The 27,490-nt window shown below is 34.8% G+C and overlaps 1 pseudogene; it reads right to left on the bottom strand.

Annotated features, from left to right (window-relative positions):
* Positions 1–1,428: 1,428 nt before the first annotated feature.
* Positions 1,429–9,331, bottom strand: LOC149550581 (aspartyl protease family protein 2-like; annotated as a pseudogene).
* Positions 9,332–27,490: the final 18,159 nt, after the last annotated feature.

Here is a 27,490-nt window from a genome sequence, read left to right as displayed (position 1 = left end):
TACAAAAATATAAGAACAAGAAATACAAAGAAAATTCTTTTCGTAACTAGAAAATCCCTGCAATAATATAAATTTATTTTCAATCTCAATTTCTTTAAGAAGAGGGGGAGGAGAATGTTACTAATTTAGAAAGCCCTTGACAATCTCTCCATGGAGTCGACCATAATTCTGAATTGCCATTAGTCAAACTTCACCAACATTGAGGCCATCTCACAATTAGCTTACACATATTGTCCTTTCCACTTTCTATGATAGGAATTTTCTCATTTCAAAAAAGATGTGTACAAGAATGATAAACTAGATGAATATCATAATATAGCTACTACAAATATACAAGATGTCCAAACAGAGAAGCCATTAGAAAGTGATCAAAATTAGACCATTAGAAGTATGTTCAATACCAATTTTAACATGTCTTATTTTCAAAAAGTGGGTGTCCAAAATCTATTTCTTTAAATCCTTCTTAAAATTCCTATGGAGTACCTTTTTCTTTTTATATGGAGTACTTTTCACTTTTCATATCATATTTTAAAATATTGAGAGTACTTGGTGGCATTTTGCCTTGGCTCAATATCATCATCACAAGGTTTGTTGTTGTATTAATCTCAAATACATTCTAGAATATCCATAGCTACTTTGTCTTCTAAAATGGTTTCGAGTTGTGAAGAAGATATTGATGAATCTTTTGTCACTTTGTTCATACACTTCAAATTAGTGCAATCATAAACAAGATTTCTCAATCTTCTAGACAACCGTAGTCCCTTATCAGATTGAATATGCTCAAACTAGCTTCAATTCCTTTCACAAGCCCGTGAACTTGCTCCTTAGCTCAATGATCTAGAAGCAAGCACTATATCTCACAAGTGTCTGCTCCTAAAGAGCTTCATCCATGTCAATAAATATCAACATCAATATGCAAGACATCCTTGTGACTTGTATATTCAGATTCAATTCCCAATTTTACTTTCAATTTTAGGACGTGGTTAAGGTCCTGTAGTGGCTTCATAAAGCTCACTTGTGAATTAGTTATGTAGGACCATCACAGTGGCTGAACAATCTTCTATCACCTAAGAAGACTTTGCTTTCATTTTTTGCTCCATTTAGTTAGTTTACATGATGGGATAGTTTTGATATTTTGTTTGAAGTATACATTATGAGTTCTGCTATGTGGTTCAAGTTGTGTGTTTGGGAGTCTAAGTAATCTACTATATTGTTATGAAGGTTATTGTCATGCCTCTAATCTGGCATTAAACCATACAAAGGAATTGTCTTAGGACACTATGATTTCACAATTTTTTCTCCTAATGTCAATAGTGAACTTATTTTCTCTCCTAATGTCAATAGTGAACTGACAACAGTTCATGATTACCATAACAGATCACAGGGAAACATGATTGTTGCACATATATATCATACAACAATCACATATCATATATCAATACGAGCAAAATCAAGTCTAGAAAATTCCCTATCATACATGATAAAAAAGTTCTACTATAAAATCTTACCAAGAATAGAGAAAATAGTAATATAAGAGACACCCTATAATGTCAGGCACTTTTCATTAGCAACATTGATGAAATAGTTTAAAGGAGGAGAATTAAATATTGTGCCACCCTTGAAAATAATTGTAAGCTTTGGTAATTAGAGTCTGGCAATACCTGAGACATTGAATCATAGATCAAATTAGCTCTGTACAAGTCTTATTATCAGATACAACAGTCATTCTAAATGCTACAAGGATTGTCTGGTATGTAGGCTCTACAATATAGGTCAAGGTGGTGCCAAAATCATTGATAGTTCTCCCATTTCCCTGAACATCAATACTCCAAACCTTGGGATGGATGGGAAGAAGAACCCCATAAACAAAAACTTTCTTTATCCTAATGTGGTAAAAGGTCTCTATAAATATGTTCCTTAAAAAAGGAGAGTAGCTCATTGATTTCTTCAATGACTACCTCAATGGTGTCTGCCCCAATATAAATTAACTTGTGTGGGGGGAGAAATAGTGCAGTCCACCAAGTAGTAAGAAGTTTTATTCCAACAAGTTTACCAAGTTGTGAGGTGAATAAAATAGGCCCCTTCCCCAACCCCATTACATAATATATTCCAACAAATGCTTAACCTATAAAACTAGGTCCTCAGATTTTAATCCCACAGCTAAATGCCACATTGCGGATTCTGGTACTCTCCCCTAAGCTTGTATTGAGTGTTTCAGTATCCATAGAGAAGATCCCAATTCTAGTAGGGAGATTTGCATAGATATGGTAAAACATACATGAACTGTGGATCCTTGTGCAATTACATGAAGAATTCGAGAGAGGAGAAACTAGTTGACAGACTGGTGCATAGTAATGTACTAGCGTAAAACTTGACGAATGCCCTGCAAAGAAGGTTGATCCAAGATTTATATGGAATTTCCCTTTACAAGTAGATCACTAATGGGTAAGTATATTTATTAAATTAATAGGAGTTATATTGGCTTTTGTATATATTCTATATTAAATCTCAGGCTTGATGGTACATTTTATCAAATCAACTTGGTTGATTACCTTTTAACTTGAAGGAGTCTATGTAGTAGGAAATGGGCCATTCAAAAAGTTTTAATTGAGGTTTGTGAAACTTTTCCAGAAGAGCTTCATCTATGCTAGGTAGTAAGTATTATGCAATTAATATGGAATTATTTTTTTCCTTTGTAGTGCTTCTCCTCTACTAAACTTTCTGTTAAATTCAAGGAGTGCATGATGCTTGGTGTATATTGTAGGCCAAATGGTGATTCCTTGTTTCAAAGTATAATTTATTCAAAAGCTTGCTCTGCCCAATTTATAGAAGAATTGACTCTGCACTATTTAGTAAGTATAATTTGTAGTTGATATGAGATTTATACTTTATAAATTTATTGTCTTTCTTATATTACTGCCTGTAATGGATTCTTCTTAAGTATTTTATTGTCATCATAGATGCATTTTTCACATGAAGTCAACTACCTTATATCATAATAAATTGAACTCAATTTTAATAGGAGTTTGATAATTTTGGATGAGCTCCATCAACTTCTCTAAAGTGTATACATTTACACTATCTTCATAAGGTTTAAAATAGCAAAAGATAGAAATGGAAGCTCAAAGACCTCCAAAGCCTCCAGCAGCTATGAGGTAAGTATTGAAAGCTTCACTAAAATATTGAAGCACATATCGAATTTGAATGCTTTTATTATCATATTTGAGAATCTGCAAAGTAGAGTTCACATAAAGCAACAAAATTAAAGCTTAAGAAATTAACAATCTCATATATATCTGGAAGTTACAATCTTTATAAATAATGTAAAGAAATGAAGTAAATCAGTTAACTCTCTTCTCTTGCTATACAGACAGACTGCTTCTCTTTTTACAAAAATAATTTGACAACTATGAATTAGGGCCAAAAAAAAGTATGGAATGTTGTCAAAAGTTTATAGTTGTCAACTTGTCATAATGGTAAGTAGATACTAATTAACCTTTACTAGGATCTCACAAGGCTCACTAATAAGCCTTCTTAGGTTTTTCTCCAAGACCCCACACTAGGATAATTCTTTACTTAATCCTCCTATTCTTTCCAAGGATATCTCTACCAATTTCCTACTTCAATATTCCACTTTAACAAGATGCAAGACTCAAAGCATCAAGATTCATTCAACTCAGCAAGGACTTCACTAGTGTTGTAGTAGGAGGGAGGGATCCCATATAAGTCTATTTGATTAGGTTCAAAGTTTTCTTTGTCACAAAATTCCATGGTTTCTTACCAATCTCCACAAACCCTTATTTTAGGGCTAGTAGCCTTTTTCCCTAATTAGGCCTCCAAATTTTCCAATTTGAAAATATTTCAAAAAAAACTCAAGAAGATACCAATTAAGTTATGGTTTTAGAGAGCTTGAATATTTTCAAGGTTTTAGTTCTTCAACCCCTTCGTACAACTCATTCCTATAAAATAGCCTAATTAAAAAGATTCAAAAGGAACACAAAAAGATTCAAATCCTTCTTAGTTCTTGGAAACTATACCTTTAGATATTTCTATACATACTCCAATCCTTGATTGGCACAAACCAATCAAACTACTCCTCTATCCAAACCCTATAACCATCAAGTCACCTTGTCGGGTATGCCCAAATCCACCTAGGGATTAATTCCAAAAATAGAAGATCATTTCATATTGACCCCAAGTTATTTATAGTTCCCTAATAGATTCCTAAAGGTTGTTGTGTTCCAACAATTAGAAATCAAATTAGAGCAATTTCTATGATAACTACTAATGCAGAGGAAGGGTGGTTGGTATTAAATACACAATAATAGTTGCAAACTTAAGAGACTTAGATACTTGTGTCTATCAACAACTTTAAATTATTCAAGGAGTTAACTTGTTGAAGTCTATCACAATATTCCTAGACGCTGACTTGGTTTCTTAAACACCCAATTAACTGGCACGTGGATCTTTAAGACTCTAAGACAATACAATACTTCTATAAATTTGGCTCAAATACACAATACCCTACCTGTCAGTCCTGCTGCATGCTTGGAATGGGGACAACTTTGGTTTTCCTCAAAATTTTTGACAATCTGAAGACACTTCCTAATACCCTTTTAAAATATTTTTATAACATAGAAAAGAATTGTATAAGGTTACCATAGACCAATAGGATTATACATAATTGTACCCCACATCTTTGCATGACAATTCATCAATTCAATAAGGGACATCACACCTGCTATCCTTATCTCTCTAAACTCACACCAAAGTTGTGAGATGACTATCCTATAAAGAAATGGGAACCTTGAGCTAAACTATCTAGATTTCCAAGGGCATAGAATTGTAGGGCTTGAACTCCCTTCCAGTTCACCCTGGAGGTTTATTAATTTGGCAAGACAATGAAATATGTCCTACCTCCTACTTGGTTTATAGACCTAACTCCTTTACTTTTTCTCCAAGTTTTGGCTTTACTACTATGGCAAAGCAAGGGGTTTTTTTCACATTGAGGGTCTTCAAAAAATCCTTCTCTCAAACCATCATCACACTAGATGCATGTTGGATCTCCTTCCTATCTTCTGGCAGTGGTCTCATGGTGTATTCCTGCCCATTTTTGGAGATGATGTAAAGATTGCTCCTTCCATCATGCTTAGAATTAACATCAAATTTCCAAGGCCTACCTAAAAATAGGTGACAAGAATCCATTTTTGCAACATCACAAACAATATTGTCTTTGTACTCCCCTATTTGAAATTGAACATGAACTTGTTCATTTACTATGACCTACTACTCCTTATTTAACCATGAAACCTTATAAGGGTTAGGATGAGGAAAATTCTTCAATCCAAGCTTCTCTACCATTTCTACTGAGGCTATATTATCAATTGAACCGAAATCTACAATAACTTTGCAGACCTTACCTCTTACCTTGTAGAGAGTTCTGAATAATGTCTTTCTTTGGGGAGGTCTTGCTCCATGACAGTCTTTAGCAAGGTTCTATTGAACATTAGAGACTCTCCTCTCTCTGGATCATCATTTCCTCTTGCCCCTTGGTCACTTTGTGCATCCTTCTCTTGAGCCAAATGGACTCTCCTAATCCCTTCTTGGCTATTGTTGCCCATTTTCTCAGGAAGTGCTTGTATGTAGCAAGTGTAATATGTAGAGGTAGAGTTATGGAAGGTCAACTAAGTATTTGTTTCTTTTCATTTTTTATATTTCTTTATCTCTTTATCAATCTATCTCTCTATCTATACCTCTTTCTATTTGTCTCACTTTAGTATTCATTTCTATATGTGTCTTCCTCTTACTTCTCCATTTGCAAGTTGCAAACAAATCATCCTTCTTCCACCAATGAGTCACTCCATTCAAGAAAGACCATTTCTGATGATACTAATGCACACAAAAATAGGGAGACAATTGCTAGACTATGGTCTAACTTAAAAAGAAAAGGTGATGTAAAATTTTATTGTCCTTGCAAAAATTGTAAGGGCTTAAAGACTCGAAGATATCTAATCAAAACAACTGAGGAACATTGTAGGCAACATGGTCACATTGAAGGGGGAAACAAATATCATCCATTGGTATGTATTTTAATAATTTATAAATTACATAAGACATGATTTGATGATGACACCATGGTCATGGCTAATATAAGGTCATCATTTTCATATCGGTCAATGTCCCTGAGCTTCATGTTAGGGACCATGACAATTCAGAGAGTGCGGATTTCCAAATGAGGGAACATGGAGGTGTGAATATTGAGGTAGAAGTTAATGATACCATGGAAGAAGACAACGATGATGAAGATCATGATGATCAAGATGATGATGATGATGATGATGATGTTGACGTAGAGCTTGATGTGCCTATACTTGAGAAGGCACATGAGTCCCTATATGAAGGCTCCAAAATAACTCTTCTTGCCATTGTATTGTTGTTGGTGAACTTGAAGGTTATGAATGGTTTATCCAACATAGCAATGACATGTATGTTAAGGTATGCCATCTTCTTTCATTATTTTACTCGTACTTCCCTTACAATTAACATTGGGTTCATGTTAAGAAGTTGGTGAGCTGGAAAGGAAATCTTTTAAGTCAAGCAAGTAAATTAACTCTCCTCAAAGCTTGTCTTCAAAGTATACCAACTTATGCTTTGAGCCTTTTTAGAATTCCAAAAAAAATTTCTGATACTATTGATAAAATTTAGAGGAATTTTTTATGGACTAGTTCTGAGGAAAAAGAGAGATTACCTTTAATTGCTTGGGACCAAGTCTGTAAGCCTATCAGAGAAGGTGGACTGGGAATCAGGAAAATAAGAAGTATGAATAGAGCTCTTTTGGCCAATTAAGGATGGAGAACTTATCATGATGAAAAAGAATGGAGTACTATATGGAAACATAAGTACCTTTTCAATGTTAATTCTTTAGCTGATTTTTTTTCTTCTCCTAATGTTTTTTATCCTTCTGCAATATGGGGAGCAGTTCAGGGGACAAAAAATAATCTTGGAAAAGGGTGTTCTTGGAAAATTGGAAATGCAAAAAAGGTGAGATTTTGGGAAGATGTTTGGTTAATGGATCATCCTCTACTAGAAGACTTTCAAGATACTGCTCAAGCAGACATGTGTGAGCAAAGGTATGGCACTTTAGTGAGTCATTATTGGCATAACAATTCTTGGGTGAAATTGACTGATATTGATCAAGGCTTCAATAACATACAATTAAGTTTGAATGCTTTTTCTCTATATCCTATTTATGAGGATGAGATGATATGGAATGCTAATCCTAGTGGCCAATTTAAAGTTTCTACTCTCTTTACTTCTAGGGAGAAGGGCAATCAACCCTTTTGGTCTCAAGCATGGATTAAGGGTAGTATACCTAAAATAAACATTTTCTATTGGACTATGCTTCAAAATAAAATCCTTACCCAGGATAATTTGCAAAAAAGAGGTATTAATGTGGTAAATAGATGTACCTTATGTAAAAATGGATTTGAAGATAGAGACCATTTGTTCTTGAATTGTTCTTACAGTCAACAAGTATGGATTTAGATTCTTAACTACTGGAATATAAATTGGGTTCATCAAAATAGTGTTGAACTTTATTTTAAAAGCTGGAAGTGTCCTTCTAAGAATATTGATGTTGAACTTCTATGGAAAATAACTCTTCCCCATCTCTGGTGGGGCATCTAGAAAGAAAGAAATAATAGAATCTTTAGAAATAAAGATTTACCAGGATGGGTGCTTGGACAAAATATTGTTAGAGCAATTAAGGAAAATTTTAAATCTCAGGGGAAAACTGATCAAACTTTTCAAATTGACAACCCTCTATGATCACAAGGTCCTAATTTGAAAATTGATAACCCAAGATTGACTACAACATGGAATACTCCTCCTAATGGATGGATTAAAGGGAACTTTGATGGTGTCGTAAAGGGCAATCTGGGAAGAGTAGGATGTGGAGGGGTCTTAAGAGATCATGTAGGCAATATAATTATTGCCATTGTAGTTCCTATAGGTCATTCTAATAGCCACATTGCTGAAGCTATTGCAGCTCTATATACTATGAAGTTAGTAGCTAATTCGGGTTACCCTAAACTATGGTTGGAAGGTGACTCATTAAATATTATTAATGTGCTTAATAACAAAAATTCAATTACATGGTTGATTGAGGCAACGGTCATGGAGATTAAATCTCTTATTAATAAATTTGAAAAAGTCATAATATCCCACACGTATCGAGAGGCTAATGGGGTAGCTGACTGGGTTGCCAAGCATGCAGTCTAGATGGGATATAAGATGATGTGGATCAGTGAACTAAACAAGCACGTTGATCTTAAAGCTCTTATTAATTATGATACTACTCACACGAAGGTGGGAAAGATTTTCCAAGATTAGCAATTTAATGACTTTTGATAGTGGGCATACAACTATCAGTGTTCCTTCCCCGAGGAAGTACATTTATGTGATTACAATGCAAGCTTTGCATGTATCTTCTCTATAGCGGGTTTTATTTGATGTGATAAAAATTTGGTATTTGTTTAACTTGTTTGCTTTCCTCTTTTGCTTGCTTCTGGTTTTAGGCATTCTCTGTAATTCTCTATAAATGGGAGGTGAGCCACATAAACAAGAACCCAAAAATTGCAATGACTGGAAGGCTCGGAAGGATGTTTGGAAGATTTTGCAAAAGAGAAAGGTGACTAGTTACTCAGAATGTCTTCACGGGTTTAAACCGCATGTCACCATGGCCTTTTTTTAAAATTGGACTGAGGACAAGGTCTCTTTACATGGTGTTACTATGAAATTGATGGAGGACTTCATAGCTGAGATCACGGGTCTACCCATGCAAGGCATTAAGTTTAGTAAACAAACCAACATTTCAAATGTTTCTTTCAAAAAATTTCCTAAGACGGATGCTTAGGAGAAAAATCTAGAAAAAAATGGAGATTTCTATGATTTGGACTAGATAAAGGGAATTTGGCAAGATGTGCTCTCCTGTACCCATGAGTATTTCATCCTAGATGGTAGAAATAAAAGAGTGCATAAATTTCATTTTGTCTTCCTCAATCATTTTAGGCATAAGGATAGACTTTCTTTTCCTTTCTATTTTCGTTTCTCTTTGCTTCAAAGTCTGTATGCTCATAGGAAGGAGTTGCATCCTATTTTGCATGAAGGGTTGATTCTCCTCATTGAGGGTTATTGTAAAAACAAGTCCATTGTTTCCACTCCTTCATTACATAAAAATAAGGGTTCTATCACTAATTCTCATTCTAAAAAGAGTAAGAATGAAGAGAATGTTAAGGGAAACAAGAGGATTCTTAGACATAAAACCTCGCATTCTCAAAAGCATATGGTGGAAGAGGACACTGAGTCTGAGAATCTTGAAAGTAAAGAGGATGATATCCTAGAGGAAGAGGAAGACACGAATGTTGGTGACTTCAGTTCTAACCTGGAAGGTTACCCTTAGAGAAAAGGAAAAAGTGGGAAAGAGGACAAGGAAGAAAACATAGAACAGGGTAATTCTAGTGAGGAGGGTAATCAGAGTGATACTGGTGCTAGCGAAGAAGAGATGGAAAAGGCTATAGAGGACCCTATTGCTATGAGGGAGGAGAATTAGATTGTCAAGTCTACTTCATCTACCAGAGAGGTTGTGAAATAGGACAAGAATGAGGACCATGTTGCTATAAGGGAGGAGGAACAGATAGATAAGACTACTTCACCTACTAGAGAGGATGTGGAACAGGACAAGAGTGATTCTCTGCAGAGGGAAACTAAGCTTTCCTTTTTGCATTCTGCTAAGCTCAAAGCTGATTCCATGCTTCAAGTTAATTCATGGATATATAATGAAATAATGGGTTTGAAAAAGAAAATGGATATTGTGCAACAAAACCAGAATATTGACCATGCCAAAATTAGACAGATGGAAGTGCAGGTGGGAAACATCCCAAAAAAACTCAAGGATTATGAACAAAACCTTCAGATGCTTATTAAGGAAAGCGATAATAAAATGGAATAGGTGACTTCCAGTATCTGCGCTACTATTGCTAGTCTTCGAAAACACACAAATGAAGAGATTATATCACTAGGAGGTCCAAGCAAGAGAACCAAGAAGAGTTTTAGAAAGCAGGCTCAAGAGGCTACTGGTGTTTCGGCTACTGATTCCATTCAAGGTATTGCAGAGATTGGAAAAGAGGTCATCAATATGATTAAAGAGCTGCAATAGTAGCTTTCATTGGGTTTTGATCTCTGGTTTTTGTCCCTCTTTTGGTCTTATTTGCTGGTAGCGATAATTGGTTTATATTTTTGGTCTTGTTAACTAGTTTTTATCTGGTCTTTAAACTAGGTTCTAGGTCCTTGTAAAACCTGATTTTGATATTGTTTTTTAAGTAGGTTTCAAGTCCTTGTAAAACCTAGTAGACTTTAATGCTTTATCTTTTCTATTTTTGTTAAAGGGTTTTGAGGCCCCTTCAAAACCTGCTTTTACAGTAATCTAAAACATTGGGTTCGTGTAGCAATTAATATTCTTGAAATTAACAAATTATATTTTTGGTCGTAGGTTGATAGGTGAGAGTTTGTTACCACCATCAAACATTCTACCTTGCTCATACCAAGAATTATCTGCCATCATGAAAGATATTGGAATGGAGTATCAAACAATACATGCATGTTTGAACGATCATATTATATATCATAAACAACATAAATTTGCAACACAATGCCCTATTTGTCATACTAGTAGATATCAATCAGATTGACTAACAAAAAAGGTGCCTTGCAAGGTTCTTCGGCATATTCCCATTATTCCACGTCTGCAATGATTATTCAGGTACAATAGCTTGGCACAATTTATGGATTACCATGCATGCAATAGAAGTCAAGATGACATTATGCGAATGCCTGCATATGGTTCAAAATTTAAGGAAATAGAGGGAAAATGGCCACACTTTAAAGAAGAACCTCATAATCTCAAGCTTTCATTGACAGCAGATAGTGTTAATCCTTTTGGAGAGATGAGATCTACTTACTCAGTGTGACCTATTTTTGTTATCAACAATAACATACCTCCTTGGTTGTTCATAAAGAGAGAGCACATAATGTTGACACTGATTGTTCCAGGTATTTTTTGATTTAATGGTCATCTAAATTAATTTATTATTATTAATCCATCAAAATGTTCATAATAATTATGTAATGTTTTTGTTCATTCACCTAGGTAAGTACCAAGTTAAAAATATCAATGTATATATTGAACCCCTTATCAACGAGTTGATGGTGTTATGGAATAGAGTTACTATGTATGACAATTGTAGACCAATAAGACAAAGACAATTTCAATTTCATGCAATGCTTGTATGGACAATACATGATGCCCTTGGGCTAACACATTTTTGTGGTATGTTCTCTTCTTAACACCTCTTTTTTGGTATTTTATAGTGACAACACAAAGTTAACACATTTAATCAATTTATACACGATCTTGTAGGTCTTCAGACAAAGGAAAAATTTGCATGTCCAGTTTGTGGTCCAAAGATGAAATTTCGTCATTCAAAAAGTTTAAGAAAGTAGGTGTTTGATGAGAATAGACACTTTCTGCACAAAAATCATAAGTACCGAATTATTGAAAAACATCTTTTCAATGGGAAAGAAGAGACTACGTCAAAGCCATAGAGAATAACACCTCGCCTATGGAAGTTGGCATACAATAAAATAAATCATCGAGGTAATGTAATTCCATCTGATGGTTTTTGTTTCAAATTTATATTTTCATATTGTGTTTTGTTTACTGATGATGTAATTGATGCTTGTGAAGGTCGTCAAGGCATCAATGACCAAATTTCAAAAGGACTAAAAATTTATCCTACGTAATTTACTAGGTTGTCATACTATGAGAAACTCCCAATTGTGCATTTGTTTGATCCTATGCATATTAGAAAGAATGTAACAAAGACATTATGAAAAATCTTGGATGGAAGGCGTGACAAAGACCAAATTGTCAAAACTTGTAGTGACATTGAAGAATCCAACTATGCAATGAAAAATGGCATTTGATCAAATAACAATGGAGACTAGATTGATACAAGTGCCCTTAGTTGGTTATTGTCAGAGTAGCAAAGTAATGCTATAAAAGAAGTCATAAAAAAATATGATTTCCCATAGGATTTGTTGCGAACATAAACAATCTCATATCAAAGAAAAGTAAATTTGGGCCAGGGTTGAAAACACACAATTAGCATACATTTATTAAGGGAATTCATGTTATTTTGTATTCACTATATATTTTTATATTTCATTTTGTTTTAATTGTATTCTTTTATAAAATATTGACAAAGATCATTTCACAAATATTGCAGTATGTTCTACCTCTATCTCTCCCACACCACTTCACCAACAATGTCAAACAGGTTATATATGATCTTGTAAAATACATGAGGTGGTTGTCATCTAAAGAAATCAATAAAGAAGATATAAAATATCGAAAGAGAAAATTTCCTCTTCTTATGTGTGAAATGCAAAAGTTTCTACCTACAAGTTTTTTCAATGCACAAGAACACTACCGCATACATCAAGTTGAGGAGATTGAATCGTGTGGACTTGTACCAACCAAGTCAATGTGGATGGTTGAGAGACACTTGACATTTTTGAAAGGCTTGGTTCAATAAATAGCACATCCTAAGGGTTCTATGGTGGAGGGATATATGGTATACCAGACCATGGTGTACATTCATGAATATCTTCCTAAGTTTGTAGCAAAGATCCATGTAGATTGTATTTGGGATCCCAACTCAATTAAAAAAATTGAAGGGGAGTACTTGATGGGAAAAGGTAGATTGAGGAAAGTGAGAGATAAATATAATATTTTATTGTAGTTAATTAATTCTTATAAATCTTCAATATAAGTTATTTATAATTGGTGTTTTTTTTTTTATATAGGTGGTCGAGAGTGGGATGCAATACATTTGTATATTGCAAACAATCTTGATTGGATGACGGTATGGATTGAACGATGTCAACAAAATGGTTACTCATTAACATGGGAAGGTGTTGCTTTATTGGTTATAGAAGCTCATCATAATGGAGATTCCAATGTTACACCAATGGTAGTTGATCTAGTAATGGGTTTAACAGGTGGAGAGGTACGTAGAAATTTTTTGAATGATCATAACTCAACGTATGTTTCGTATCAACTCATGATGCAAATAATTTACACACGCTTCAAAAATTGTAGGTCAAGCACCAAAAATCTATGTACTATCATGGCCAAAAATTTTGCATAAAAAATTTGGATGACATAAAGAAAACTTATGATTTTGGGATAACTATAGTTTTTGAGGTCACCAATATATCATCTAGAAACAACATACATCCTCAAAAATCTCAAAATCAATAATATGGCATCTTGGATGATATAATTGAGTGCAACTTTAACTCTTTCAAAGTAGTTCTATTCATTGTCAAATGGTACAGGTTACGACTAAATTAAAATGATCCAGATAGAATGATTATTCAACATTATAATGGATTTACAATGATTAATACAAGTCGTTTGAGCTAGTTGAAGATGAGCCCTATGTTCTTCCAAGCCAATGTGAGCAAGTGTTTTACTCAGAGGTTCCACATAAACAGCATTGGTCATTTGTTGTTAGACATGATCTAAGAGGAAGGTCGATAAAGTATAATATTATGGAAGAAGAAGATATTGAAGATGATGAAGCAAATGATGAAGATCAAGATGATGGTGATGAAGATGATGGTGATGATGATGATGATGATGGTGATCATGATGATGGTGGTGATGGTGATGATGGCGATGATGATGGTGACGATGGCGATGATGATGATGATGATGATGATGATGATGATGATGATGAGGATGATGAAGAAGAAGATAATCAATGACTACAGACATTGTCACACCTTCTGTTGACAATCTTGCATTCCATAGATAAGGTAAATTTGCTCATGTTTATGATGTTGCATATTGTTCATGTTGTCTTCTAAGTTATTTGTACCCTACCATATCATGTAATTTTTAGCTAACTGAAATGTCCTTTTACTAATTTTGTATGATATTTTCAACCTCTAATCAGATCTTCAAGAACAAACAACTAATATCACAAAGATCCACCAAATTTCTCAAGAAACCCCAAATCGGGTATGCCAGAAATAGTGCCAAAAGCTTCACAGCTTCACCTATTATTAATAAATCTGAAAGTGGAAATTTTTATAAAAATTTGAGCAGTATAACAGCCTATAAAATGACATTTCCAGATCTGTATAACATGCACACAATAGCTCCCAAACGGAGGACAAAAACAATGCTCACCAGGCTCCCGAAAATAGCACAAAATAGCCCGGAATCACCACAAAAACTTAATAATCTATCACAGAAGTATAATCATATCCAAATACATATTTTCAGCTATATTTTAACATTTAAAAGTCTGATATACAGCAGCAACCCAAACTGATATGAAATACTCAACTAGAAACACCAAACTCTTACAAAATATACACCCGAAAACCCACAAATCTGCACTGTTTAGCACAAAGGCAAACTCTGCATGAGCATGCACATGGAATGGCTTCAAACTCCCATCCTTAGCCTTCCTAGAAACCTAAAAACTCCCATTCTTGGGTCTCCCTGGAAACCTGCAAACTCCCATTCTTGGGTCTCCTTCTCCATAGGTTTGGCAGCCTCTGAAGAATAACAAAGAAATGAGCAAAAATCAAGTTCTGGAATGAGCCCAAAATGCCTCCAAACTCCTTAAAAGAGGGCATAACCCTAACTCACATCCAAGAGGGGTTAATAAAACATATTTTAATAATAATTTTCATTTATTAGTCCATTAGCTTCCAAAGATTATCCCCTTTTTCTGAAACTTCACCTTTTTGGGCCTGCCTGCCTTAGAAAAGATTATAATTTTTAATTATTTGAAAAGGGGACATGAAAAGTCCTCCCCTCCCAAATATTTCTTGTCCTCAAGCAATGGCTGAACAATAAACCAATCAATCCACCTGGATCCCAAATGTAGTCATGAACTATACAACTGCCAATTAACACAGGCTCCTACAATATCCTCTGCAATATGAGCAAGAGGAATCCATAATCAAACTGACAATTACTACTCAACCAAACTCCAAAGTCGCAACTTCCACAGTCAGAAACCCATGAGACACAAACTCTTAGAACATCAAAACTCAAGTAAAGTGGACTACCAACACAATAAATACCATCAATGCATTCCACTGGCCTATACGGAATGTACAATCCAACTCTGCAACAATGGTGAATGCTCCCGAATGAAACTGTACCAAGTATGGAGAATCCACACACTATACAATGCCTACAGTCAACACAACTCTGTAGATCACTGACCACTGTCTCATAACCATAACTACCATGCACCCCTAATGGTGAAAAGCCATCACAAGATAAACAGCAAGAATTGGAACCCAAACCAAATTTTCTTGCCATCAACTCCTCAACACAAGGATCAAATGCTAACTGATGTACATACCTTGCAATATAATGTCGATAAAAAAAACCAACCTCAGTAAACAGCTCACCATGAATAAGTGATACAACCCACTGTGACTGATCACTAGCTAAGTCAGGAGATGTCATAGCCAAAGGAGTAGAATCAATAACAACACCCGCTGAAGCATCACTCCCAAACTCCTGCTCTAAGTCACATATTATCAACTTGTCAATTGCAGAACCTATCACCATGTCATGCCCATCACAACTCTCATCTTGAGGCATCAAACTGTCCCATAACTGATGATAAGCACTACGAACCAAAGTACATCTCTGTATCATCATCTCATCAACATGGTCATCAAAGGAAGATTGATGAGCATACCTCACAGTGTAATGCCGATAGAATGCACCAATCTCAGTTAGTGGCTCAGACTGCAATCCAGATGTAACTAACTACAATCGATCACTAACCAAGTTGGAACTGACTACTACCTCTGAAGACATCGCCAAGGGAGTAGTATTACTAGCAGGAACCATGCCAACTATCAGCTCACCAACATCACACATGGTCTTTGATACAACATCTATAGTCTTCGTGCCATTAGTACTAGAGGTCACCACCATGTCAGGCATACCACAACAATCTGCTACAGTACCCAACTCAACTAAACCTGACTCTAGTGGGGATGAACTTGATATGCCAATGTTAGTATCAAGGATGGATGCATCCCCATCTCCACTATCTTTGACAATCTCGACCATGGACATCCTCAGATCATCAGACACCACCGCTTGTGACTGTATAGAATCTGGTAAAGACTGTAGTTTGTCTAACTCCATGGTCACCTTAGCCAAATGAAATTGTGACTCCTTGAAAGCCAACTGTGTACTCTCAAGAATCTTAGAAGTCACCTCAAGCTGCTCAGTAAGCTCACTCACCTCATCTTCCTTGGCCAACAATTCATCATATGTTGTACTGCCCCACTCCATAAGATAATCTCTGTCGGCTACCAACTGCATATAATCCTGTCTCAGAATTTGGATAGCCTCCCATAAAGAGTGGAACTCTATCAAGGAAAGATAACTGCCTCCCTACTCATCACTAATAGGAGAACCCCATCCATAAACTGCTAACAATTGACGAGCAACATTGAAATGTTGGCAAGTGGTAGCAATGTCTCGCTCACTAACTCTCAACTGATTAGACACATGATGGCACTGGCTTGACTGTCTCCTACAAACCTCCTCTGATGCACTATCTAAAGGAGTATCCTCAAAGTTACTATTCTCTAGAGTATTACCATCCATACCCTGTGAATCAACTCTAAAGCTCATATCAACATACAGAGTATGAAAAACTGTAGCACTACTGTCCAACTCCTTTGTACCCAAGGAAACTAAGTCTTCAAAACTACCCACTGCATCCTCCTGGATGTCATCAATGCCAATATGATCCTGGGACTCATCTGTACACACTGCCAAATATGAAAGATCATCAACACATTCCATCAAGTATGGTCGACTGGATATAAGATCAAAGCCCAACACCAGTGTATAAAAACTAATACCAACATCGAACAAGCTTCTAGCACAAGAAAAGACAACACCGTGTAATCTGCTAATCAAATCCATGATAGTACCCAAACAAACATTGCTACCAAAAAGTGTTAAAGATCTCCAGTCAACTGAATCCCAAATGCCAATATAACAATCTTGAGTCCATATCTGTAAACTAGAATCAACTGGTAACTCAAGCAAAATCCTCACTTGAGTAATATGACCAATACCAACTAACTCCACATACCTGTCATGATGAGATAATGAAGTCACAATACTATCTTTGTTCACTTTCAACTGGCTGGACAAATCGTGTGAAGTACTACCAGCCTCAACCTCATGTGATGAAGCATCTAGCTGTGCCTGGTACTCTTTCTCAGCAAAGTCATGAATGCTCAATGTCTGCTCATCTCTACTAGGTATCTCACCATCATGCACAACAACATCCTCATAATCATCATCTGAATCCACTATGTTGTAGTCACTACCTGTTGTAACTATACCATCCTGAATACCTGTGACATCACCTTTTGATGACCTTTATACAATTATCTCAATTTGAGTATCAAGTTGACCATTACTATCAATCTGCATAATATCCTTTCTCACTACCTCCTGTGGCGGAGTAGAATCTAAGACCTCAACCTGGCTATAAGCTAGTTTCTCAAACTCCTCATGCAAGTTCTTGGTAATTGTGTCATCTTCCCTGTGAGAAAATCTGCCAAATAGAAATCCAGTCAACTTATCCACCTTAGCTAGGTCAGACAACATGTCATTCATTATACGGTGGTGCTCAACCAATTGTTCAGACATGTCATGGCTTATTTTCCTAAGTTTATCTCGAATGTCTAAATAACCATCCTTTCTACTGTTCTGACTCTGGATATCAATTGTCCAAGATCGTGTCCTCTGAGACTCTGTACTATACCTGTCCATTCTGGATAAAGTAGAGTGTAACCTCAATAGGTTATAACTTCTTCAAACACCAAGAACTAACATGCAATTGATTAGAAGTAGCATGCAACCATAGATTTTGACATGCAGCTGATTAGAAGCAACATGCAACCACCAAATTCACCAAGAACTAACATGAAAATGATTAGAAGTAGCATGCAACCATATATTTTGACATGCAACTGATTAGAAGCAACATGCAACCATAAATTATGACATGCAAGATCTGGGTAGTTGTCAAAACTGACATGCAAAATCTGGGTAGTTGTCAAACTGACATGCAAGATCTGGGTAGTTGTCAAAACTGACATGCAAAATTTGGGTAGTGTCAAAACTAACATGCAAGATCTGGGTAGTTGTCAAAATTGACATGCAAGATCTGGGTAGTTGTCAAAACTAACATGCAAGATCTGGGTAGTTGTTAAAACTGACATGCAAACTTCTACAAACCCTCAGGCTGGCAAGATCATGGCTCTGATACCACTGAAATGTCCCTTTACTGATTTTGTATGATATTTCCAACCTCTAATTAGATCTTTAAGATCAAACAACTAATATTACAAAGATCCACCAAATTTCTCAAGAAACCCCAAATCGGGTATGCCAGAAATAGTGCCAAAAGCTTCACAGCTTCACCTATTATTAATAAATCTGAAAGTGAAAATTTTTACATAAATTTGAGCAGCATAATAGCCTATAAAATGAAATTTCCAGATCTGTATAACATGCACACAATAGCTCCCAAACGGAGGACAAAAACAATGCTCATCGAGCTCCCAAAAATAGCACAAAATAGCCTGGAATCACCACAAAAACTTAATAATCTATCACAGAAGTATAATCATATCCAAATACATATTTTCAGCTCTATTTTAACATTTAAAAGTCTGATATACAGTAGCAACCCAAACTAACATGAATACTCAACTGGAAACACCAAACTCTTACGAAATATACACCTGAAAACCCACAAATCTGCACTATTCGGCACAAAGGAAAACTTTGCATGAGCATTCATATGGAATGGCTTCAAACTCCCATCCTTAGCCTTCCTAGAAACCTGCAAACTCCCATTCTTGGGTCTCCCTGAAAACCTGCAAACTCCCGTTCTTGGGTCTCCTTCTCCACAGGTTTGGCAGCCTCTGAAGAATAACAAAGAAATGAGCAAAAATCAAGTTCTGGAATGAGCCCAAAATGCCTCTAAAATCCTTAAAATAGGGCATAACTCTAACTCACATCCAAGAGGGGTTAATAAAACATATTTTAATAATAATTTTCATTTATTAGTCCATTAGCTTCCAAAGATTATCCCCTTTTTCCGAAACTTCACCTTTTTGGGCTTGCCTGCCTTAGAAAAGATTATTATTTTTAATTATTTGAAAAGGGGACATGACACTAACTTAAGATAAATGATCAACATATGCAGGAAATATGATTACATATTTATTGTGTTCAATTCTAATGATTACAACATATGTTATTTATAATTACCATTGTTTATATTTTGTCTAATTATCACCCTTTTTGCAAATAGTCAATTGAATACAGACATCGTCACCCCTTCTATTGACGATCTTGTATTCCATATATAAGATAAATTTGTTCATGTTTACGATGTTGCATATTGTTCATGTTGTCTTCTAAGTTATTTGTAGCATATGCATATCATGTAATTTTTAGCTAACTTAAGATAAATGATTCACATATGCAGGAAATATGATTACATATTTATTGTGTTCAATTCTAATGATTACAACATATGTTATTTATAATTAACATTGTTTATATTGTGTCTGATTATCACCCTTTTTGCAAACAATCAATTGATTACAAACTCGTCACCTCTTCTGTTGATGATCTTGCATTCCATATATAAGGTAAATTTGTTCATGTTGTCTTCTAAGTTATTTGTAGCATACACATATCATGTAATTTTTAGCTAACTTAAGATAAATGATTAACATATGCAAGAAATATGATTACATATTTATTGTGTTCAATTCTAATAATTACAACATATGTTATTTATAATTACCATTGTTTATATTGTGTCTGATTATCACCCTTTTTGCAAACAGTCAATTGACTACAGACATCGTCACCCTTTTGGCCTGGATCATGCATAGTGACATGGATCAGCAGGTATAAGTCAATAAATAGACATAATTTTCTTATATTCTTCTTGTTTATCATTGACCATGTATGTTTCTTGTTTATCATTGATCACGTATGTTATAAATAGATATATTATGTAATCATATAATGTATATATAGACAAAGAAGGTTCGTATAGAAATATAATTGTATAATCACTTTCAACTTACTACATTTTATATCTCTCATGTATAGACAAGGAAGAACTGCACGTATGAGTCACGACTTGATTATTCTATATATATTATTTAAATATGATGGATTGCAGGTGCCACCAAATAGGTACTTGTCAAATCTATCTACATCGAATGAGGGAAATGAGGAAATGGTAGATGAAAGCTCTACATGTAGTACGACTAAAATAGGGAGATCAACTATAGGTCAAAAGATTAGAAAAAAATTTGATAAACACATGCAATTTTTCCTTTCTAATGGGGGGTCATTTTCTTATGATGATGAGACAAAAGGCGACATCAAGGCGCCCTTTCAGTACACACACATTGAGAAAGAATGGGTACCCAATGAGCTACCTCCAATTAACATAGGTTTTTGTGTTAATGAGAGGATATATCGCATTGTTCCATCCTCATTACATGGTTTGGGCCTATTTTCCATGGATGTGATAAATTTATGTTACAAAAAAGTTGTCGAATTGTTCAAGTATTTTGGTCCATGTTACAATTACAGTGATTGGATACAAATTGTTCAATATAAAAAAAGTATGTGTAGGTATGCACTATCAGCTAATTATATACAATAGAAAGAAAATGATCAAAGTAAAAGATTTTCTATGTACATTGATGGGAGACCAAAAGCAATAGGTAATATTGTAGGTTTTATAAATAGTATGAAACCTTCCTCAACTAGTAAGCAACCCAATTGCATATTTGAAGCACGCGAGGGGAATGAAGTTTTTGTTTGTGCAATAAAATGAATAAGTGCAGGGGAAGAACTGCTAATAGATTACCATTTAAATCACATAGATACAAACAAAGTTACTATCATGAGGGTTGTAAGTACTATATACCATTTTGTTAATAAGTTTTTGTTTGTTGTCTATTGCTTTCAGTTAGCTGAAGTTTTTATGTTTAATCTTTGTGACAGGACGATATGGTTTCGATAGATGATAGAGGCCACGAGGATGTTGCTCCCTCCCATTCTTCAGCAAGGGTAAAACTTATTGAAATTGTACAAATTAGATAGTTGAAATTTTTTATATTATTACGTTATTTTATTTATGGTTTTTGAGTTTTTATGATAGTTTTATTGATATTCCTCTCACAATATGATGTTCAAGATAAGGGAACAACACCTGCAATAACTATAGAGCCACTAGCTACCCCTTCTGATGACAATATTGTAGAAACTCCCAATGTAACAATAATTTTGAAGAAATTTTTTTAAAAAATTAATTTAGAAATAATGAGAACTTTGGATGAAGCAAATATTCCATCTGAGCAGATGATGAAGAGGCTATCGAATTTGAGAGCGCAAGCTTGTCGTTATGAAGTAAGTAGTAATGAATCTTTAGTTATAACAACAGTTCAATAAAGATTTATATTTCATAATATTTTATGTTGTGAAGTAAAATATTTAATATGTGTTCTTGTTACAAGATTTTTTGGCAACTAATCCAGAACCTCGTCAAGGACAACGCAGTGAGGGCGGTAGTAGTAGAGCTCTAACTACCACTGGTAAAATAATCTTTTAGTTGACAAATTACAAGGAATTTTTTATTTTGAACATTCAAAAACTTCTTAAGTTAACTCTTACTTTTATTATTTCAGAATGTTTTTGCTAACAATGTATTGTTCAGGTCATCAAGTGTAGGAGACTCCTAGGAGGTTGACAGACATCCATAAAAGATTGCCGACTGCAATGTCGACAACAAGGGGACATCCAGCTGATAAATCCTTTTTTTTCTATATTTGGTTTTGTGTTAATTATGAGTTGATAATTTTTACTTTTATCTTGGGTGCATCACATAGTGGATTTTTCTTTTTGTGGTACGAGATGCACTATTTCCTATGCCGGAGACAGATCATAGTGCAAGTATTGGTAATAATTCACCATCATTTCCTGGAGCTACCAGTGTTTCTAGTATGGTAGCTATGCAAACGTCGTTGTTGATTGACAATGATAAATTGATGCCTTTAAAATATCCTAAGATTCCAGGTACTTTAAATAATTTTTTTAATATCGTAATATGCATTTACCTATTCATAAGAAGCTTTAGATTGATTATCCCATGATTTTTTTTGCAGCAAATGATACATTTTATAGGAAGCTTTATGACCTCACACTACAAATATTTAGGCCCACCATACGTATAAGGTGGAACATCATAAGTGAACTAATTTTATCCCACTATTTTTTTTTTCATATCATTAATTGGTGCAACATTTTTCCTTTCATTCGAGTCTTTTCTTGTACTAGCTATATCTAATAATTTTGTGTTTTTTTCTTAAAAGGTGGAACTTTCAAGATCAAAAATTAAAAGATAAGCTCATCAAAGATTTAGAGCATGAGTTTGGTAATAATATTTTTGATCATAAGAAAATGTTACAAAAAGATTGCAAACATCTTAAGGTTGTGAGGGACTCATATAGAAAGAGTATCATCCTAAACTTGAAGTACGAGCGTCCTCCCTTTAGTATAGTGAGGGAATGGAATGAGTTCATTTTGGATGCAAAGGAGAAAGGGGTGGATGATCGAAGAGAAACTACACCAACAAGTGCGAGAAGGTATTCAATAGTATTAACTAGTAGTACATTAATGTAATAATGCACTAATTAGTATTGATCTTTATATCTATATCATCTAACATATTTCAAACTTTTCATAGGTTGTAGGACACATCAAAGGCAATAAAGGCCAATCTAGAAAAGGTCGGGCGGCACAAACTTGGCTCTGGGGGATATTCTAAAATCAAAGCACGAGTTGTAAGTAGCAATAAATGAATTGCAGAGAAAAAATATTTATAAAATGCAAATAATTCTGTTAATTAATAAAAAATGCAAATAAAATATAGGGTGTTGATTTTAATCTGGAGGCCATAGAAGAACACAAAAGAATTGCCTTCAAGCAAGGCTATGCAGTCGTGGCTGAGTGCCTACAGCAAGCTTCCATTTCCCCGACTGAACAGTCTCCTACATCATGTGCATAGGTAAATATACCAATAAATATATTAGAAATTGAATACTTGAGCAACAATCTATTTGATAATAATGTGCATGACATTGCAATGCAGCTTGTTAATCGTGACACAGATCATATGTCACATCATGAAGCCCCTGATGTGCATCATACTGTCCATGGAGGTGCCCATTTGCTATTTAAAACTAATTATGTAATTATTAATACAATTTAACATATTTAATTAAACGTGGTGTAACCTTTTTGTGTATATTTTAGAGGATATAGAATCATGTCGTGCTGAACAAGTGCCAAAGGATGTTCCGACTGATCAACAGGTAGCTCATGTTGCACATTCAAGTAAATAAAATCTATGTTTTTTTCTTTTGAATTAATTTTTTGATTTATTGTTATTTTACTTAAATAAAAACTCATAATTCACAAATATAAAATAGTGTGAATTTAACTCATGAAGTACTTGTTATTACAACAGACCCCCCTTTGGTGCAGCGGCCTCATGATGTTCTTGAATGGATGCGGAGGATACATGCGTTAGAACTAGTAGAGGAGGGGGATGACGAGGACATTGATATTCCTCTTAGAAATTTCATGAAAAAGAAAAATAGCAAGAAAGCCAAAAAGAAATGATTGTTGTGTCTTAATGAATTTTATGTGTTAATGACTTATTCATGAATGTTGGGTGTTAATCAATATTGTGTTAATGAATTATTCATGAATGACTTACTCTTGAATGTTGTGTGCTAATGAATTTTGTGTTAATGAATGTTATCATGTGATTATAATGATTGAATTTTATATTTCAAAAATGGATGAATGAATGAATGTTATTAAATGTTAATGGGGAATGAGCTTCCACCTTCACATGGTTGGCCTTGTTTAGTAGAGAATATAAAACTATTCTCGAAACCAAGTGAAGCTCAAACTTTAAAGATAAGCTTATAGTTAATAGTGACAACCAATTAGCAAGTCTGAATGAAGTTCTTCGTTACAGGTACCTTTTTAGTTTTTAAATAACAATGTCATGTTTTAATATTGTGTAATTTTTTTCTTAAGTCAAAGTATTCTTTTACTATTAAAACATAATTTATGACTTGTTTTCTAAACAAAAAGTATTAAATAGTTAAAATTGTCGTATTTTCCATGCTCAATTTTCATATTAATGAGAGATGTTTTAAAATGACCATCTAAGAACTGTACAATATCTTATTTAAAAAATCGTACATGTTCGAAATGTGGTGCTCTTTCTAATACATTTGTTGTCAATGCATTCCAGACAAAGGCTAGTCGTGATAAAGATTTTAAAGAAGCATTATAAGCTCTTAGGGGAAGCCAATGTGATGTGTCACATGAAGCAACTGAAATCATGGTGCGTATCTTTTTCTATTCTAGAAATATATATATTTTTCATTCACCGGTATCTTTTGAGGTGATGGCATAGCAGATTTCTTTGGTTTTTGTTGAGCTGGAGGCTATTCTGTTGCCTTCCTTTTCTTTGACTTAGCTTCAGTTGGTGCTTCCTTGGCTTCTTTTTCCTCTGCACCTTCCTCCTTGTCTTCACCTAGGCCTTGGGTCAATTCCATTGGGCCTTGTTCTTGTTCATCTTCATCATCATCATCATTTTCATCTTCATCTTCTTCTGCTTCAGCCTGAATTTCTTCACCAAATTTCTTCTTAATCTTCTTCAACAATTTTTCTTTCTTCTTTAATGTGGAGGCAGTCTTTAGCTCCATATTTATCTTTGATCTTACCACATCATAAGTGCTAAAGTGTGGAGCACTTTTATCTATCTCTTATGCCAATAATGCAGTTATTGCTGCAGAAGCTTCATCTATATTGATTTCATATCCAAATGGCCTTAGCCATCTCACCCTTGGAATTACTGCTTGAATATAGGTAAAATCAATGTCAACTAAGAACCACAAATCATTAGTATGTTTTTCCACTAAGGAAACTGGTATTCTTGATCTTTGCTTCATGGATTTCTTGAAATCCTCAAAATAACTTGTCATCAGTGTATCAAAATTTTCTCCCATCTGTTCTATATATTCATTGATTTGGGAAATGGTAGTCTTATCATTCCTCCATGTAACTTTTCCAAAAGAGGGAAACTCATTCTGAACATAAAAGAATATAAAAACTAGAATTGCTCCAAATTTGCATTGAGCACCTTTTGTCCTTCTTATGGCAGCTAGGTTTTCAGTAATCTGTTGTAGTTGCAGTTCTACAAGATCAAAAGTATGATCCTTTTTTCACCAATTTGTAACCTACATCTACTGCAATACATGGCACACTATTGAGTCTACTGGATTGATAGAACTTATGGGCTATGACTCTAACAACAAACTCAACTAGAGGATCCTGGATGGTGTGAATTGTCATTCCTCTTTTATTCCACTGAGCACCAGTGTTCTTTTCAATAACCTCCTTCAATTCACTTCTCAAGGTTTTGAACTGATCTAGGGTAGGATACCCAGTTACCCTATGTATGATTCCTTTGGTTAATTTGATGGGAATACCTTCCAACCAAAGACTTCCACCATGAATTTTGCTTAACACAAGTTTAACCCATTCTATCTTGAATATGGTGGGAAAGCTCAAAACTCGGGTCAAACCCTTCCTTTCAAAAATTTTGAATTCATCTTTTAAGACTCCATCTACGCACAATTTTTCATAGGCTTTCCTTATCTCCATATCTCCTAGGGCTCCTATCTTACAATTGTAGCATCTTCTTACGTCTTGAACCATTACAACTTTTGGGGGTATTTGGGAGAGAGCTCCGGCTGGGTTGTTTTTGTATGCAACTTCAGGGATGGGATGAAACTTAGGTTGCTTGACCTCATTTGACACTAACTGAACTTTAAACGACTCTTTCTCCTCATTTTTCTTGGAACTTGATGCCATTTATGCAAACTAGGGTTTCCTTTTTACGAAATATGAAACTGCGTAGCTCAGCACAAAAGAAAATACCTCAAGATTGATGAAAACGCGTTGAAAGATGTTGCAATCTGCTTGAAATGCTGAATCTTCTACTATGAAGTCGCTCTGCTCTCTTTCTCTTCTTTGCTTCTTAATCGCGATGACGAAAACTGATTGGAATCGTGATAATATACCCTATTTTTATCGCATTAAATGCTCAACTGCCAACTCAACTTCTGATGGATTTTAACATTACTCGACTTGTACTACACTTCCACTTTACTTAGCTTGCACTGGAGTTAACCAACTCGACATCAGTTATCAACTCGGTTGTTGTTAGGAACTCGACATGTGTTCGAGGTTAGCTCGGCATCCAAAGACAACTTGGCAATATCATTTAGATCTTGTCTTGACATCTTGTCTCATGCAGATTTATACTTTGCATTGCTTCTTTATCTTGGGACTGATGTGTGATATAACTTTGTATATCAATCCCATATACTTCTCATACTTAGTTTGATGAAGTGTGATCACTTGACCCATTGGGTGAAGTGATCCCTCCACTTGATGTGTTGTACTCATCTTTATTTTTCCAAGTCTTATTTATTTGTCCCCTTATATTTTCGACATCAATATTTTCTTTGCCCTTATTTTCTTCAGTCTTGGGTGCCTTTGACCTTGTAGGACAATTTTTGCTGGTATGCCCAATTTTCAGACAACTGAAACATGTAGTTTGGCTCAACCATCTTTTATAGTTTCCCTTGAAATGTGTTCTTATGCAATTCTAGGGTGTATGTCGATATTCCTAACAATAATGACAGCTATACCTGGTGTTGTAATCCCAATGATAGTGACTTTCATTTCCTTTTGATTTTGTTGGTTGATTTGATGTCCACATAGGCTTTGATATGCATTCAAATGCTCTATGTCCATACTTCTTGCAATTATGACAATGTCCATAAAATCTTTGAGTCCTTGTGGCATTGGATTTGCAATCTTGTGTTATATGTCCTTGCATGTTGCACTTGTGACAGTAACTCTTGCTCTTGGGTGTATTTGTCTGATTGAATCTCCTACTCTTGCAAATATTAGCAGTATGTCCCTTTTTATTACAATAATGACGAGTGGGTTTAGAATCCTTACCTTTGTCACTTCTTTGCTCAACACTCTTTGACAATTCTCCAACTTTAGTGCTGTTGTATCCAAGTCCTAATGTATCATGGGCAAATTTTGGGGATTTCAGCAACTGTTCAAAATACTTGATGGCTTCACTTGACT

The sequence above is a fragment of the Cupressus sempervirens genome, chromosome 7 (assembly GCF_028749045.1).
Source record: "Cupressus sempervirens isolate cs-2001-9-10 chromosome 7, ASM2874904v1, whole genome shotgun sequence".
Taxonomy (NCBI): domain Eukaryota; kingdom Viridiplantae; phylum Streptophyta; class Pinopsida; order Cupressales; family Cupressaceae; genus Cupressus; species Cupressus sempervirens.
The sequence above is the reverse complement of the archived record's forward strand: the minus strand, read 5'-3'. Positions and strand labels throughout refer to the sequence as shown.